We start from the raw sequence: 17950 nt of genomic DNA, 5'->3' as shown, positions 1-17950 counted from the left end.
ATAGTAATAATAATAGTGGTATTTATTAAGTGCTTACTATGTGGGGGATTTGTGAATACTAGTGGAGGGAACCATTTGTTTGGGGCCACACGGTTGGCTGGGGACCAATTAGTTCCCACTGACCTGATGGAGCACTGTGGGAAAGGCAATTTAAGGATGGGGGTGGCTGTTGGCTGATGGAATATTTTGGAGCCTCGTGTATGTAGTGCATGAACTTGAGGGCTCAGGGCATTTGCTATCAGGGGCTAGTCATAGGCCCAGATGTGTGTGTGTGGTGTGTGTGCAAAGATTGATGTGTGGGATTGGGAGGAGCTTATACACAGGCACGGGAAAAATGTCCAGATGAGGTCAGGATCAGAGCATGCCAGGGGATGCTACTCTAATGTCGACAATGACAGCACATCACACGACTTGGGGGAATCCCACAAAATTGATTAGCCTCGTGGCCCATAGATGGATTTTACTGCCATGACCACAAGTTCCGCACCTCTATCAGACATGACGTCTGCTCATCAAATTCGTATTTCCTCTTGGAAGGCATCTTAAATTGCTGGAGGAAAACAGCTTAAAATGAAAATGAGTCAGGATTTCTTAGAACATTTCAGTGCAATCAAATGCTTGCTCTGTTTATTAATTTTTGTCCCATAAGGAATGTTTTCAAATCAATCACATTCTGAATCAAGGTGACTCAGGGTAAAAGTAGTATTTTTTAAAATCCATATGTTCTTCGTTAATAACTTTTGCCAAAAAAAATTCCAAATAGGGCAGTAGCAGTTTTTATGAATGCTCTCTCAGTATTTCTAGTGAAAAGACAGTCACTAACAGCCGACCCCATTCCAATGACCCCTGCCTTTTAGACAGTGCTGAGATGACTGTTGCTTGTATTGCAGAAGCTAAATGAAACCTGTTATAGCTATAGAAAACATCAGCATTAAAGGACGAGGTAATTGCCTTCAGCAGTGTTTTTAAAATGCTACTGGAAAATTGTTATTCCTGGGTGCCTTTGTGTTTAAGAAATTTAATTGCTTTTCCCAATTTTCAGTGAGGCGAAAGAACATTTTGAAAGTATCTTCCATTAGGTGAAAATGATAAAAGATGCATCTGCTTTTAGTAATCATCAATTTCCTCATTAGAAAGTACTTTCTCCTTATTTTAAAGAATTCTATGAATCAATTGTTTATCTCTTGTGCTGCCATCAGTTCCACTGAAATAATTATTCACGACCAGAAATACTTTTCATCTCTTACCCAATATATCAAAAAGCACTTTTTCTAGTTTTGTTTCCTATCATGATTGAATCTCTATCCTATTTCAATACAAAAACTTTATTTTAACATTTCAATCCTATCATGATTGAATCTCTATCCTATTTCAATACAAAAACTTTATTTTAACATTTGCTCCATATGTCATATTTTAGTTGTTTGGCTGGAAAAACATGGACAATCTCACACTCACAAACAGGCATTTCCAGAGATCTAGTGTGGACAAACATGATGTTTTCATGGACTCACTATATCCCCATAGATGTCAATAATTTTTCATACAGTGGTTACAGAAGACAACACTTCTGGATTCGACTCCTTGTCATTGAATGACACTGAATGAATGACTGAATGACAATCAGTAGAGATGTACATAGAAATAGTGAGTTATCCATGTTAGTTTTTAATTCTCCATTTCCTTGGAAAATTGGAATACCTGGCCTTTTGACACCAAGGAGAACATAGCTGGAATTAAATATAGTCCATTGCAATCTAAAAATTTCAATAATAAAACATAGAAAAAAGTGTTTTCCCTCTCATTAGCCGTAGCTAAGTTTCACGCCTTCGCCACTTCTGATTCACCAAGTATCCATGCATTTTGAAACTGTAACAGCAATACAGAAAGTATTCCACAAGTAGAAATTAAAAATAACTGAAGAGAATAAAGTGGATTTGGCAGAAAATTTTACCCATTTTAAAACTGAATGACATTTTGTTCCAATCTCAATAAATATCAACTTTTGACTTCCATTTCCTTTCTTTTTGCTTTCCAAGGCCACAGTTTGAATGGGTAAATGAAAGTACAAATTGGAAATGGAGTCCAGGATTTGGAAAGGAACAATGAAATAATTTAATCTTACCCCTGCTTCCATGATAATGTCTTGTTTCCCCTTCTGAAGCTGCCTAGAAACATTTCTTCTGCTAGACTGTAAGCTTATAGAGTGCTGAGATCATGTCAACCAACTCTACTGTACTCTTCCAAGCATTTAATACAGTGTTCTACACCAAGTATGTGCATGCTATTAATTGATAGTTTTATTGATTGTTTTAATTCATGACTGTGTCTTTCAAGTACTGTTCCAAAGAATGGGAAGCAGGTAGTGATTTATGATGGTTTCTCAGTTTCTGAGTCCTAACTCTTTCATCTGTAAGTTAAAGTGAATTAAATGAATTTGATATTAGAAAGGACGAGAGCAAGTAATACAGTTTTGGTAAACCATCCTACCCAGCATGTTTTAAAAGTAGCCAGTCACCAATTATGATTATGCATAGATTATACCACAATGGACTGCAGACTATAACTCAGAACCTAGATGTTTCTTATAAATGGATCATTTTAAGTAGTTGCATATTCTCTATATGTTGCCAACTTGTACTTCCCAAGCACTTAGTACAATGCTCTGCACACAGTAAGTGCTCAATAAATACGATTGATTGATTGATTGATTAAAGTACTAATGATTGAGGGCAAGTTTAATATATATACATATGCACCATGTATATTAATATATTAAAGGATGTAAAGCTCATGGGTCACGCAACCATATCTTGTTAAGAAGCAGAGCTTCAGTTTATTAGACAGCTATCAGAACACTGGAACTACCATTAATCCTCTTGGCATCCAGATTTGATAAAGAAAGGAAATGAAAGCAAACTGTTCAAAAATGATACCAACAAGATATTTCTGCCAATAGATTATGACAGTCTTTTGAATGGAGTCCTCTCATGAACATGCAATATATCAGAGCTGTTCTTCATTTTACTTTTTTAAAATTAAATTTGGTCTCACTTTGCTTTTGTAAAAACAAATGCAGTTTCTTTGCCAGAACAATCAATCCCTCAGTAGTATTTATGAACGCTCACTGTGTGCAGAGCACTCTACTAAGCACTTCAGAGAGTACAATAGTTTGTAAATTTGATACTTGCCCTCAGGGAGTTTACAGTTGAGCAGGGAACAAGACACTAAACTAAATTTCAGGCAGAGGGAAGCCAAAGAGTTCAAAGATATGCTCATAAGTGCTCATTTATTAACTTGTATTTATTGAGTGCTTACTGTGTACAAAGGGTGGATCGGGGGAGTCAAAGGATTGGCACAAGGTCGGGGTTGTGTGTGTGAGTATTTAAGTCTAAGCTCCTCTTGGGCAGGGAACATATCTACCAAATCTGTTAAGAGTATATTCTCCTAAGTGCTTAGTGCAATGCTCAGTACACAGCAAACGCTCAATAAAGACTATCGATTGATTAGGCCATGCAGAAATCATACTTCACTACTAGAGAGTTATCAATCAATCAATCAGTTGTATTTATTGAGTGATTACCGTGTGCAGAGCACTGAACTAGACACTTGAGAGAGTACAATTAGTTGGTAGGCACCTTCCCTGTCTACAAGGAGCTTATAGTCTAGAAGGGGAGAGAAACATTAATATAAATACATAAATTATGGATCTGTGTGTAAGATCTATGGGGCTCAGACAGGGGTGAACAAAGTACAAAAATCCAAGTGTAAGAGTGATGTAGGAGGGAGTGGGATAAGGGGAAATCAGGGCATATTTGGGGAAGGCCTCTTGGAGGAGATGTTCTTTTAATAAGGCTTTGAATATGGGTAGAGTGATTATCTATCAGATATGAAGAGGGACAGAATTACAGGCAGGATATTGGTGAAGGATAGGTGGTGAGATAGAGCAGATCAAGGTACAGTGAATACACTGGCATTAGAGGAGTGAAGTGTGCAGAGAGGGTTATAGTAGGAAATCAGGGACGTAAGATAGGCAGAGCCAAGGTGATTGAGTGCCCCACTTTTCACTAGTGCCTGCTGTTTGTAGTCTTGCAGGCCAACAAGATTTTCAAGGGATTTTATTTCTTGTGATGGGACTCGTCATAGGTGCTGATTTTTCATTTTGAATGTGGAGGTGGAAAGAGGATAGGGGTTTGGAAGGGGCAGGTTTCAAAGAGCAAACAGTCCAGAAGGCCACCATTTTGGGTCTTTTCAGCCCTGATTAGAGACTGTTAGGCATTTCACCTGGGATGAGTGAGGTAGATAATCCAGCTCAAAATCTCAATGGGCACAATTAATTCTTTCATTCATTCATTGTTGTATTTATTGAGTGCTTACTGTGTGCAGAGCACTGTACTAAGCGCTTGGGAAGTACAAGTTGGCAACATATAGAGACGGTCCCTACCCAACAGCGGGCTCACAGTCTAGAAGGGGGAGACAGACAACAAAACATATTAACAAAATAGAATAAATATGTACAAGTAAAATAAATAGAGTAGTAAATATGTACAAACATATATACAGGACATACATGCATATATACAGTATATATACACCGTTAAAAACAGAGGGTGCTTGGATGGGCACAGAAGAGGGCGTTTAGCCTGGTATGGGACAGCGATGATCCAAAGGCATTTTGAAGCCCAGCCTCGAGTCTCTCACCTGCCCCGAGACATTTCAATCCATCAATCAATCAATCGTATTCATTGAGCGCTCACTGTGTGCAGAGCACTGTACTAAGCGCTTGGGAAGTACAAGCTGGCAACTTATAGAGACAGTCCCTACCCAACAGTGGGCTCACAGTCTAAAAGGGGGAGACAGAGAACAAAACCAAACATACTTTAATGATTCATCGAGCATTCACTCGGGCAGGTGGTATCGTGACTGCTCTCAGGGTGCACTGCAGCACAATGGGGATGTGGCAGCCCCCGGGGAGGGTAGTTGGCCAACCCTTTTAGAAGGAAGGAAGTGAGTCAGAGGGAGAAGGAGCTCCTGATAAAAAGGCCTGCCAGTGAAAGAGCAGGATGCAGAAGTGGGGAGAGATCCAGGGATTAGTTAGCAGAACAGAAAAGAGGCCAAGAATGGGAAAAATAATATGGACTGTCAGCAAGGAGACAAACGTAAGGGTTGGGAACTGAGTCTGCCCACGAAGGATTTGGGAAATCCCAAAGAAAAATGTTCACGGGCTCCCAAATGGTAGCAATGGCTTCCAAATCGGAGGCCTTCAAATCCCCTGGAATAATAAAATATGTTCTCCTCCTTTCCATCAGAAATCCTCAAGTGTAACCCCCCAAAAAGAGACTGGGACAGCTGAGAATGAAAAGGGGGAAAGTACTCAAGTCAAGTTTGAGTAAACTCAGGAGTTAAGGTGGATTAAGCAGATTTAGACAGGCAGAAAGTGGGGACCTCGCTAGGTCCAGAATTGGGTGTTTTCCCCTCGGCAGCTCCACTCGGCCACTGTCCACATGAACTCCATGCCACTTGGGGTCGGGGTCATTCTTTCCCCACTTCACTGCAATCTCCTGTTGGCCCAGGGGAAGCAGTGCAGCCTAGTGGATAGAGCCCGAGTCTGGGAATCAGAATCACCTGGGTTCTAATCCCTGTTCTGTCACTTGCCTGCTCTCATGACCTTGAGCAAGTCACTTCACTTCGTTGTGCCTCAGTTACCTCATCTGTAAAATGGAGATTAAGACTGCAAACCCCATGTGGGACAGAGACTGTGTCCAACCTGAGAAGCTCGTATCTACCCTGTGCTTACTACTCTGCCTGGCACAGAGTTAGCACTTAAAAAGTATCATTGAAAAAGCAGGGAAATCCCTGATAAAATAAATGCTTCATTTCTTTATATATAACCCTAAACTTAGAGAGAGGGAGAAAATAACTAAGTCCTTCAAGGAGACTGAAAACCTAGGTGGTGCTTGCTAAATCCAAGATGGGACATGGAGAAAATCAACACGGACCAGCCAAAAGCTGCCCTAAATCCGCCGAAGTGGAAATCGGTTGAGAACCCCAAAAACTAATCCCAATTCTGCCTCCCGTCATGCCACACTCACCCTCTCCTTCAAACGGGAGGGCAAAGAATATTCAGTGACTTCCCCAGAAATTCCAAGTATCATTTGTTTGTGAAATGCTGGCATGGTGCTAAGCACTCCCCCTGCCTCCCTCAAAAGTCATAATAGGGGATTGTCATCTGGAAGAGTTGAAAGGAGCTCAATCCCAAAAATGCCTGCTGGAATGATGCTAAAAGGGGCTTTAAATGTGTAAACTTCCTCCCTATTGTGTCTGCTTTGTTTGGCAATCTTTGGGAATAAGGGAGGGGTGGATGGTGGTGGTAGGTCTTTGGAATCCCCAAACACACTCCAGGATGGCGGGGAAGGGAGGCCAGAGAAGAGGGTCCTTGACATCTTGGAACAGGGCCAACTCCAGATGATGAGAGAGGCAGCTGCCTGAGGGGGTGCCGTCGGAGGGTGAGGCAGGAGGGTGAAGACCGGAAAATGCTCGGCTTCCTCCCGCTGTCCTTGTCTGAAGCGGCGCCTTGCCAGAGTGGGGACCTGGGAGGAGGAAGGGCGCGACAGCCCTGGTTGGGGCAAGTGTTTGGGGTCAATTCTGCAGCGCGGAACACCACAGGCCTGACATAATGCCCACAGCGAAGCCCAGTTACCTACGGACCTCTGTTTCATCTCCTCACATATCTGTTGCCAGTCCCCTTTGCCTGCTTTTCTTTTCAGATTGAGACCTTGGAGGGACAGGAACCGGGCCCAATTGCCTCTTGGATTTTAATAATGATAATAATAATAATAATGGCATTTATTGAGTGCTTACTACATGAAAAGCACTGTTCTAGGCACTGGGGAGGTTACAAGGTGATCAGGTTGTCCCACGTGGGGCTCACAGTCTTAATCCCCATTTTACAGATGAGGTAACTGAGGCACAGAGAAGTTAAGCGACTTGCCCAAAGTCACACAGCTGACAATTGGTGGAGTTGGGATTTGAACCCATGACCTCTGACTCCAAAGCCCTTGCTCTTTCCACTGAGCCACGGTGCTCCTCAAGCTAAGCTCCCAGCACTTAGTATAGTGCTCTACACATATTACTACTACCGTTACTAGACTGTAAGCTCATTGTGGGCAGGGAATGTGTCTGTTATATTGTGCTGTTCCAAAAGAGCTCAGTACAGTGCTCTGCAAATGATGTGTTCAATAAATATGATTGACTGACGGCCTGCTGCTACGATGAGTCAGGTGGTCTGAGGTCCGAAGTCGGCCCAGCTCACGGACAGCCCACAGACAGTTCACCAGCAGTCCTAAGCATCAGGCCCCCAAGAGAAGCTCTTTGGAAGAGGCTGGAGGAAGTCCATTTCAATCAATCAATCATATTTATTGAGCGCTTACTGTGTGCAGAGCACTGTACTGAGCGCTTGGGAAGTACAAGTTGGCAACATATAGAGACAGTCCCTACCCAACAGTGGGCTCACAGTCTAAAAGGGGGAGACAGAGAACAAAACCAAACATACTAACAAAATAAAATAAATAGAATAGATATGTACAAGTAAAATAAATAGAGTAATAAATATGTACAAACATATATACATATATACGGGTGCTGTGGGGAAGCGTTTAACAGATACCACAATTATTAATACGATTATTAGTACATCCACACAGACCACCACTCTTCCTACTTCCAAAGCCTTTTAAAAACCACATCCTCAACCAAGAGGTGCTACCCAATTAAGCCTTCATCTTCTCTCCCCCCTCCCTCTCCCTTCTGTGTCACTTACGCACTTTGAATTTTACCCTTAATTGATTTTAATGTCCGTCTCCCCCTCTAGACTGTAAACTCCTGGTGGACAGGGAACACGTCTACTGACTCTGTTGTAGCGTACTCTCCCAAGGGCTTAGGACAGTGTTCTGCCATTGATTGACTGACCGATTACATAGAAGTTTCACTTGGCGGCCAGCAAGAGCCCACCACCAAGCCTTAGCGGTCAGGGGTAGTCAACCATGGCCAGGTCCACCCATGTGCTGGCCATCCAGGCTTGCAGCACCACAGATCCTGCAGACTCCTCAACGGGCTGCAAAGGTGGAATGTGCAGGGCAGCCACTGCAAACCGTCCTCTGTGGTTTGACCGACGGCATCCCAAGAAGCGCGGATGCTCTCGGAACTGCTCCTGTGGCGCTGCCATCTCAACCCCTAGTTCTCAGTTGACCTATGTAAAGCTCTGTCCTGAGAATATTTTGTTAGCCAGAACCCCAACAGTTCTTCTCTCGTGCTCCCACCCCCACAAGTGACACCTGTGGATTTTGTACTGGCATGGAGCAGATCTAAGTATCAGTTCATGTCCCCAGCAAATCCTCCCTCATGTTATCTATCAGAAAAAAACATATGTTATAGCTTGGGTCCATCTGCAGACTGCTACCCTGCAGTCAGGGTCACAGTTTTATTGTGTATATTTTGTGTGAGCACCACGCAGAGCGATGTCAGTCATTTTCCTTCCCGCCTTCACCGTCTACTACACAGGATTAAGGTGAGTGTATATGCTGCATATTTTTGGTGTGACCATTCATATAAGTCTTTTGAGATGGCATCTTTGCTTCTGCACATGTTAAGTCCTCATGGCAAGGCCACAGGTCAGCTGTTAGGGAGTTGATTTCACCTAAACCATAATTGGCTCCAAATGGTGGCTCCCTGCATTGTTTCAAGGCATCCTTAGCACCATCCATGCAATCCCTTATCTTGTGATTTATCTTTGTTGATATGTTTTGTTTTGTTTTGTTGTCTGTCTCCCCCTTCTAGACTGTGAGCCCACTGTTGGGTAGGGACTGTATCTATATGTTGCCAACTTGTACTTCCCAAGCACTTAGTACAGTGCTCTGCACACAGTAAGTGCTCAGTAAATACGATTGATTGATTGATTGATTGGGGAGCTGTAAATGTGTTGTGTGCGGGGAACATACCTAGCAACTCTATTATATTGTACTGCCCCAAGAGCTTAGGACAGTGCCCTGCACATAATTGGCACTCAGTAAATACCACTGATTGATTGGTTACCTTGGGAATGGCAAAGCTTCCCTATCAGGTGTACCTCAACATTAACTCTTTCTTTTCCCAATGTATTTTCCTGTAGTAGTCCAAATCTTCAACTTCGAATTTGTTTCTCAGAATTTTTTACTAATAGGCACCTTTCCTTTACCCAGAATGCGGTAATACAAAGCCTTTTCCATATTGATATAGTTTCTCATTTGCACTACGGTTGTGGATTTTTGAAGAGTTATATTAGACCACATTGGTATGACTGCTCTGCTCTTATCTATGTCATGTTAGACAGCTGTTCACTTTGGAACCACTACACTGTGTGTCAATTCACTGCAAAAGACTTCCTACATGAGTTCTGCAGCCAAAGAGCTTGAAAGACATTTTGGCTTCTATCTCATAGCACCATTAATAAATCTCCATTTTCTGTTGATTAAAAAATAGTGTCTGTAATTGTGTGAATTGAAATTATCCCTATTACGGTCTTCAGGAACTTTTTTTTTCTCCATCACCACCACTTCTATCTTATTTGATTTGAGCTTTAATCAGCAGGCTACCAACCATGCTTCTAACCCAGGCAGAATTTGAGAAGATGGAGTGAACTGCGTTATCAACGGCAGGTGAAACAAAAACACCATCTCTTTACAGGTGGTATTGTTTCCTTAAATGGCCCATATACCTATTTCCCCTTTCATCATATCCAAATTCAAATGGAAATCTACTTGACAAATGAATCATTTTGGAAAGAGGCATACTGGGTTTGGAAAGTCCAGGTTCTGAAATTCTATATTAGCATATTAAAAGGTTTGTTTTTATCTTGTTAAAATTAGAGCTTCATTAAATGACAAATAAATCAACTGCAGTCACTGGATCAAAAGCTGATGAAGGTGATTGCTAGGATTAAAAAGCTACAGAAGTTCTGCTTATATGTAAGCAGAAAATCAGAAAAATGCTTCTAGTTCAGTGGTAAATGGAAAAATCATAACTTCCTTAGATTTCTGTTTATGATTCAATGAATAATTAATCATTACAATAATACTTGGCCTGAAACTTGAGGATGGCATATTATATCAGAAATCTTGGAAGAAATTCGTCATATAGATCATAGTACCATATGCTGCGATGAAGGTCAGAGTAAAGAAAGTTGTGTTTTTTTAAAAAACAGAACGAGCAAGGGCTATTTCAGGAAAAGGAGTTTCATCTGTATCCCAAATGCAGAAATGTCTATTAATATTAAGTATTGGATATTTTTAGTTAAAACGTAATTTTAAAAATTGAAATGAGGGCTATGTCGAAGCAAGAAGAGAGAAAATACACAGACTGTCATTCTTACCAAAATGAACCCATAGAATTGTAATTCAATTGATTATTCCAGCAGGCCCTTAGCACTAAAAGTTTAGTTCACACTTTTTTCAAGGCTGTTTATTATGTCCTCTCCTCCTTTTTGATCTCCTCTTCATCCTCTTCTCTTGGCCAAAGCTTCTCTTCCTCACAGCCTGTCTCCATGATTTTTCTCTAAATGCATCTGCCTTCTACAACCTGCATATTCTAAGTTTCTTATTAGTAAGACTTTGCTAGAAATGAATGATCCCTCTCCAGTTTGATTGGGCACCTCTACCTCCCTGGCTTCCACATTTTCCTGTTCTGAAGTGCCTCAATTCCCAGAAGCAATTAAGATCCTGGATCCTACCCTATAGAAATCCTCATCGTTTAGGACTTAAGGCGATCTGATGTAGATAAAAGTGTGGAAAAGAACACAGGTGGAGGTAATTTTTAGAGCAAGGCTGATTAGACAGAACCTTAAATTAAATTCTCACTCCACTATCAAAGGTACTTATTTAAAGTGAAAAATCAAGATTATACTGTGAAATTACAGTCCTATTCAGATTATTAAACAATTGGGCAGGGAATATGTCTAACAACTCTAAGCCAAGGGCTTAGTACAGTGCTGTACACACAGTAAATGCAAAATAATGATGATTGATTGCAAATAAGGAGCACAATTGTGAGTAGGAATCTCAGAGACTCTCAGTGTATTAGTTCAATAATCAGGAAATCAAGATTCTAGTCTTGCCTTTTTTACCTGCTCTTCTCCAAGGAATTTATTACTACAATAACATTTCCATCAGCAACATCGTATACCCCACTCTACACAAGGCATCCAGGGAAAATCTGTGAAAGCTCTTGATCCCTTAGAGTTTGTTTGCCCATGAATCTGGAGTGACATAGAAACGTTGACTGTACTGGCTTCGAGCAGAAGAATATGTTCTCATAGGCCAGTTTTCTGGAAAATGGTCAAAGGAGGTGGCACTGGTAAATCAGAATGGGTTTAATAATTTAATTCAACTGAACACGGTTGTATAGTATGGAGGTAGAGGATATCTCCAAAACTATGAAGAAAAATGAAATATTTAACTTGTATCCCTGATTATTAACTTTGAGTTTAAGCCTATAAACAAGATGACGTCTCCTCTGCTTGAAGTAAGGAAAAAACAAAATTTAAAAACTGTCACATACATTTAGCTGCGTGTTTTGTTCGAAATATCTCTACATGCATAAAGTGACCCTTATGATATTAAGTGGATGTTTTCAATGTTCTCTAGTCAGATGTTGTGCATCTGTTAAACTGCTAGTAGAAACATAATGCAATGTATTTGAAAATTAAACATTAAAGATAATTTGTCATTGCAGCATATTAAAATAATTGGTGTTATACTCTGCCCAATGCTCAGTATAGTGCACTGCCTACTGTAACGATTCAAATAGTTCAAATGAAATTGACCTCATAGTAGAAAATAGCTAATAATGCTGGCCTTTATTAAGTGCTCACTCTGTGCAAGGGCAGATGCAAGATTATCATATTGGACACTGTCCCTGCCTCAAACGGGGCTCACAATCCTTGTTATCCCCGTTCTACAGGTGATGCCCAGAGAAGTTATTTTCTAAGTGCTTAGTACAGTACTCTGTACAGTAAGCGCTCCATAAATACGATTGAATGAATGACTGAAAGTTAAGTGACTTTACAATAAGGCAGTGGTAGAGCTGGAACTAGAACCCAGGTTTCCTAACTTCTAGTTCAGTGTTTCTGATTCAGAGGTTACAGTGGCAAGTCCATCTTTTGTAAATGTGGGCTTTTCAGATAGTAAATGACATCACAAATGCATTCATTAATGCTGTCAATAGTTACAGATATGCTTCAACCCACAGTATTCTCTCAGCCAATCAATTAATGGTATTTATTAAGCACTATCTGTGTGCAGAGCAATGCACTAAGCACTTGGAAGGTAGTGTTTCTAAGTGCGGTCCATAGATCACCACTGGTCTGACAAACAGCGCTTGGCACATAGTAAGCAGCATGGCTTAGTGGAAAGACTCTGGGCTTGGGAGTCAGAGGTCATGGGTTCTAATCCCGACTCTACCACTTGTCAGCTTTGTGACCTTGGGCAAGTCACTTAACTTCTCTGGGCCTCAGTTACCTCATCTGTAAAATGGGGATTGACTGTGAGCCCCACATGGGACAACCTGATTACCTTGTATCTCCCCCAGTGCTTAGAACAGTGTTTGGCATATAGTAAGCACTTAACAAATACCATTATTATTATTATTATTATTATTATTATTAACACTTGCTTGCCACATTCAAGGGGCCAAGGGAGCAGCAGCTCCCTGCTGCAACTTTCTTCACAGCCCCTCTAAACCTCTCACCTTGGATTTTTTTTTTAATTTTCCACCTTCAACAGATCATTAACCTTCCAGTTCCTTCTCCAGGCTTTTTGAGGTGTAGTACCAGTAGTGGTAATAGTATTTATTAAGTGTTTACTGTGTAATAAGTACTGCATAAAGAACTGGGAGAAAATATGCAGGTGGGAATTAAACATGGTCTCAGTCCCTCACATACCAGTAGTGGTAATAGTATTTACTAAGTGTTCACTGTGTAATAAGTACTGCATAAAGGACTGGGAGAAAATATGCAGGTGGGAATTAAACATGGTCTGAGTCCCTCACATGGCACCCCAGAGGTAGAGAAAGGGTTAAGGGTCACTGGAAAGTGCCAGGAGAGTTTCTCCCTCCAAAGATGGAGAAAGTGGGAGAGAGACCTACTACCATGCTGGGTGTGGTAGATTTGCAAAGAAAAAGTGGTCCTCACATGGAATCAATTTGAATTCCACTCCTAGAAGACAAAATGTTTGTTAAAATGGCATAATTTACAATGTTTGGGCATCACTTAGGTATTTTTATGTCTTTTTAGTTTTTATTTTGCGGAAAAGATCCTTGAGATCATAGCTGCATTTATCCCAACATATGCAGTGGAAGAGTTATTCAAATGTAAATGCTTTAAATGAGAAGGAAACAGTTGGTAATACACACTTTGGTGCTGCAGTTAATGAACTATTTGATTTTGTTTTAATTGGACTTTTAATAACAAAGTGCACTCACGGTGATGAGTTTGACTTATTTGAGCAACATCTAACATAAGTACAGTAATTTTCTAGTAGCTTTCTGTGCAAATCAGCATTGGTGCCTTGCCCCCTTCTTTTTTCAGTTTAAACATTCTTACTGATTTCATAAATGGAACAATTACAAAATAGCTTGGTTGATAAATGAAAATAAAATATTTTACATTTCATATTATTTTCATAGGAGAACTCTAAGGGAAAATTGCAACTTAGAGGTATGGGGGAAGGGCTGTATCGTCTAATTCTATTGTATGTTCCCAGGGGCATCGTTGGCTCAGTGGAAGAGCACAAGCTTTGGAGTCAGAGGTCATGGGTTCAAACCCGACTCCCCCAATTGTCAGCTGTGTGACTTTGGGCAAGTCACTTAACTTCTCTGTGTCTCAGTTACCTCATCTGTAAAATAGGGATTAAGACTGTGAGCCCTCCGTGGGACAACCTGATCACCGTGTAACCTCCCCAGCGCTTAGAACAGTGCTTTGCACATAGTAAGCACTTAATAAATGCCATTATTATTATAAATGCCATTATTATTATAGTAAGCACTTAATAAATGCCATCAAAAAAAGTCTTCTCAGAGTAGGTCTGCAGTAAATATGGATGATGATGGTGTCGATGTTGATGATGATGAAGCATTCCAGAAACTTTCATGTGGGAGACTACACACTTTGGACACAAGAAAATTTGATTGATAGATATTGGACTTAAAATTTGGGATCCAAATTGACAGGAAAATCTTGAGCGCTTCAGGTTTTAATGACAGGACAGTAAGAGTTTTCACACACTTTTAATGAACTTTCTAACAGAGAAAACTTAACTTTTTGCTTAGCAGCTATTTATATATTTATTTTCATTGTATTTGTTAAATGATTGCTGTCTTCCAGTCAGTCAATCAATTGTAATTATTGAGCACTTTGTGCAGAGCACTATACTATTTGGGAGAGTACAATACTACAGAATTAGCAGACCTGCTCCCTGCCTATAACAAGCATTGTGCTAAGCGCTGGGGTAGATGAGCTAGTCAGGTGGGACACAGTCCACATCCCAACTGGATTTTAAAGCAAAATCAAATAGTTCATTAACTGCAACACCAAAGTGTGTATTACCAACTGTTTCCTTCTCATTTAAAGCATTTACATTTGAATAACTCTTCCCCTGCATATGTTGGGATAAATGCAGCCATGATCTCAAGGATCTTTTCCCCAAAATAAAATTCCCATTTTACAGATGAGGTAACTGAGGCAAAGAGAAGTTAAGTGGAGCCGGGATTAGAACCCAAGTCCTTCTGACTCCCAGTCCAGGGTTCTATCCACTAGGCAGTGCTGCTTCTCTCTTCATTTAGTCCTCTTTTTTGGCAAATACCTGTTACAACTATTCTCTTGAAATCAGAAGACTGGCTATCGTAAAGTAACAGAACACCCGCCTCTTCATGAAGTCAGTGATGGACAAGGAGATGCAAATTCTGCCCAGCCAGGAGGGATATCTTCCTAGCTCTGAGCCAGGGGCAAGAGTATGGGTGTCTCAGCTTTGTCTTTGAATTTTGACTTCTGATGAATAAAGGTCAACATTGCTTTTCATTAAAAATAATTCCAATTTCTGGGAAGCCATAGTAACTACCAGAGACTGCATGAGAGTAAATGATAAAAAGAGAAAAACACATGGGCCAGAGAGTCAGAGGACCTGGGTTCTAATCCTGAGTCCCCCACTTGTTTGCTTTGTGACCTTAGGCAAGTCACATAATTTCCCTTTGCCTCGGTTTGCTCATGTGTAAAATGGGGATTAAATCCTAGTCCCTCTTAACCTAGACTGTGAGCCCCATGTGGGAGAGGGACTGTGTTCAACTTGGTTATCTTTCTTTCATTCATTCAATCATATTTATTGAGCACTTGCTGTGTGCAGAGTGATAGTAATGATGATGATGGCATTTGTTAAGCACTTACTATGTGCAAAGCACTGTTCTAAGCACTGGGGAGGTTACAAGGTGATCAGGTTGTCCCTCGTGGGGCTCACAGTCTTCATCCCCATTTTACAGATCAGGGAACTGAGGCACAGAGAAGCGAAGTGACTTGCCCAAAGTCACACAGCTGACAAGTGGTGGAGCTGGGATTCGAACCCATGACCTCTGACTCCAAAGCCCATGCTTTTTCCACTGAGCCACGCTGCTTCTCCGATAATAATAATAATAATGATGGTATTTGTTAAGTGCTTACTATGTGCAAAACACTGTTCTAAGCGCTGGGGGAGATACAAGGTGATCAGGTTGTCTCATGTGGGGCTCATAGTCTTAATCCCCATTTTAGAGGAGGGAATTGAGGCACAGAGAAGTTAAGTGACTTGCCCAAAGTCATACAGCCAACAAGTGGCAGAGTCGGGATTAGAACCCATGACCTCTGACTCCCAAGCGTGGGCTCTTTCCACTGAGCCATGCTGTACTAAACGCTTGGATAGTACAATTCAGCAACAAAGAGAGAAAATCCATGCCCCAACGGTTTCACAGTCTAGAAGACTTCCCAGCCCTTACTGTGCTTGGCACTGTACTATGCCTTGGAATAGATATAAGGTAATAGGGTCAGTCACAATTTCTATCCCACATGGGGCTCACGATCTAGAATGGTAAACTGCCTGCCAGCTGGAACACAAAGTAGGGGAATCCCTTAATAGCCTCAAAGACTGGATCGGGAAGTCTATTCAGTTGAGATTTTTCCATCTTCCTTACTAGATCCTTTCCCAGAGATCCTTTTCAGGTGCCTCACCCTCGGAAGTTTCCTCTCTGTCCTATTTTTTCTTAAAAATGTAGCAGTTGAGAATAGATTCAGAGTGACATGGGTCTATCCAAGCCAGATGGCCCCAGGAAGAGAGCCTCTGCATTATTCTGAATCCGTGGCACCCTAGAATTCCACGTGCACAATCACACAGCCCTTTGTAGGTGTGGTGTAGCGTGACACCCAATCATAACTTGCATTTTCAGCTCCCAAGGTAGAAAGAAAGGCAGCATAAGCAAAAGCAAACATCCAGAAGAAAAAAAGAACAATCTACAATAAATGAAATCTCCTGTGGGTCAGTCAGGCAGCCAACAAGGCTTACTAGAAAAGAGTTTCACTGGCAAAGGAATCTAAGGAACCTGCTCTCTTTTTCATTGTCAGTCAATCATATTTATTGAGTGCTTACTGTGTATAGAGCTCTGTGCTAAGTGCTTGGGAGAGTACAATATAACAATATGACACATTCCATGTGCACAGTGAGCTTACAGTCTAAAGGAGGAGACTGACATTAATATAAAAGATAAACAAAATTACATAAATATATATAATTGCTGTTGGGCTGGGAAGGGGAATGAATAAAGGGAGCAAGTCAGGGTGATGCATAGGGAGTGGGAGAAAAGGCAAAGAGGGCTTAGTCATGGAAGGTCTCTTGGAAGAGGTGTGCCTTCAAAGAAGCTTTGAAGTAGGAAAGAGTAATTGTATATCAGATTTGAAGAGAGAGGGCATTCCAGACCAGAGGTAGGATGTGGGCGAGAAGTTGGCAGCAAGGTAGACTACATCGAGGTACAGTGAGGTTATTATTATTAGTAATAATCATATTTATTGAGCACTTACTGTGAGCAAAGTGCTATACCAAACACTTGGGAGAGTAGAATATAATATCAAGCACATTCTCTGCCCACAAAAAGCTTGCAGTCTAGAAGGCTAGTAATAGAGGAGTGAAGTGTGTGGGTTGAGTTGCAGTAGGAGAGTCATGAGGTGAGGTAGAAGGGGCCAAGGTAATTGAGTGCTTTAAAGCCTATGGTAAAGAGTTTCTGTTTGATGTGCAGGTAGGTGGACAATCACTAGATGTTCTTGAAAAGTAGGGAAACACGGCCTGAACATTTTTATAGGAAAATGATCAGGGCAGTAGAGTGAAGTATGGACTGGAGTGGGGAGAGGCATGAGGTAGGAAGAACAGCAAGGAGGCTGATGCAGTAATTAGGGCAGGATAGGATAAGTGCTGATCCTACTAACAGTTTTGCAAACTTAGGACCAACCTACCAATGCAAAGAGGATAAACATTGTAACAAGACTCCATGAAGCCAAAACCCACACTAAATGGAAGGTAAGTGAAGAAGAACCAAGAATGGAAAAATCAGGCCAGTTCACGGGAATGATATGTAAATGAAATGCATGGGCTCTGGGGAAAGGCTATAAAAAACTACTGTTACAAATTAAGATGAAGCTAAAAAGAAACATCAAGAATACTGTTTAAAATCCCTAAATAAAGAGTGAACCAAAGAAACCTTTGCATGCCCTACTGGCTTTCTTTACCTGTCAATCCTCTAAATTGTGAGCTAGTTGTGGGTAGGGAATGTGTCTTCCTGTTGTTCTATTATACTCTCCCGAGCGCTTAGTACTGTGCTTTACAGACAGTAATTGCTCAATAAATGATTGAAT

Source organism: Tachyglossus aculeatus, chromosome 1, assembly GCF_015852505.1.
Source record: "Tachyglossus aculeatus isolate mTacAcu1 chromosome 1, mTacAcu1.pri, whole genome shotgun sequence".
Taxonomy (NCBI): Eukaryota; Metazoa; Chordata; class Mammalia; order Monotremata; family Tachyglossidae; genus Tachyglossus; species Tachyglossus aculeatus.
Note: the sequence above shows the minus strand (reverse complement) of the source record.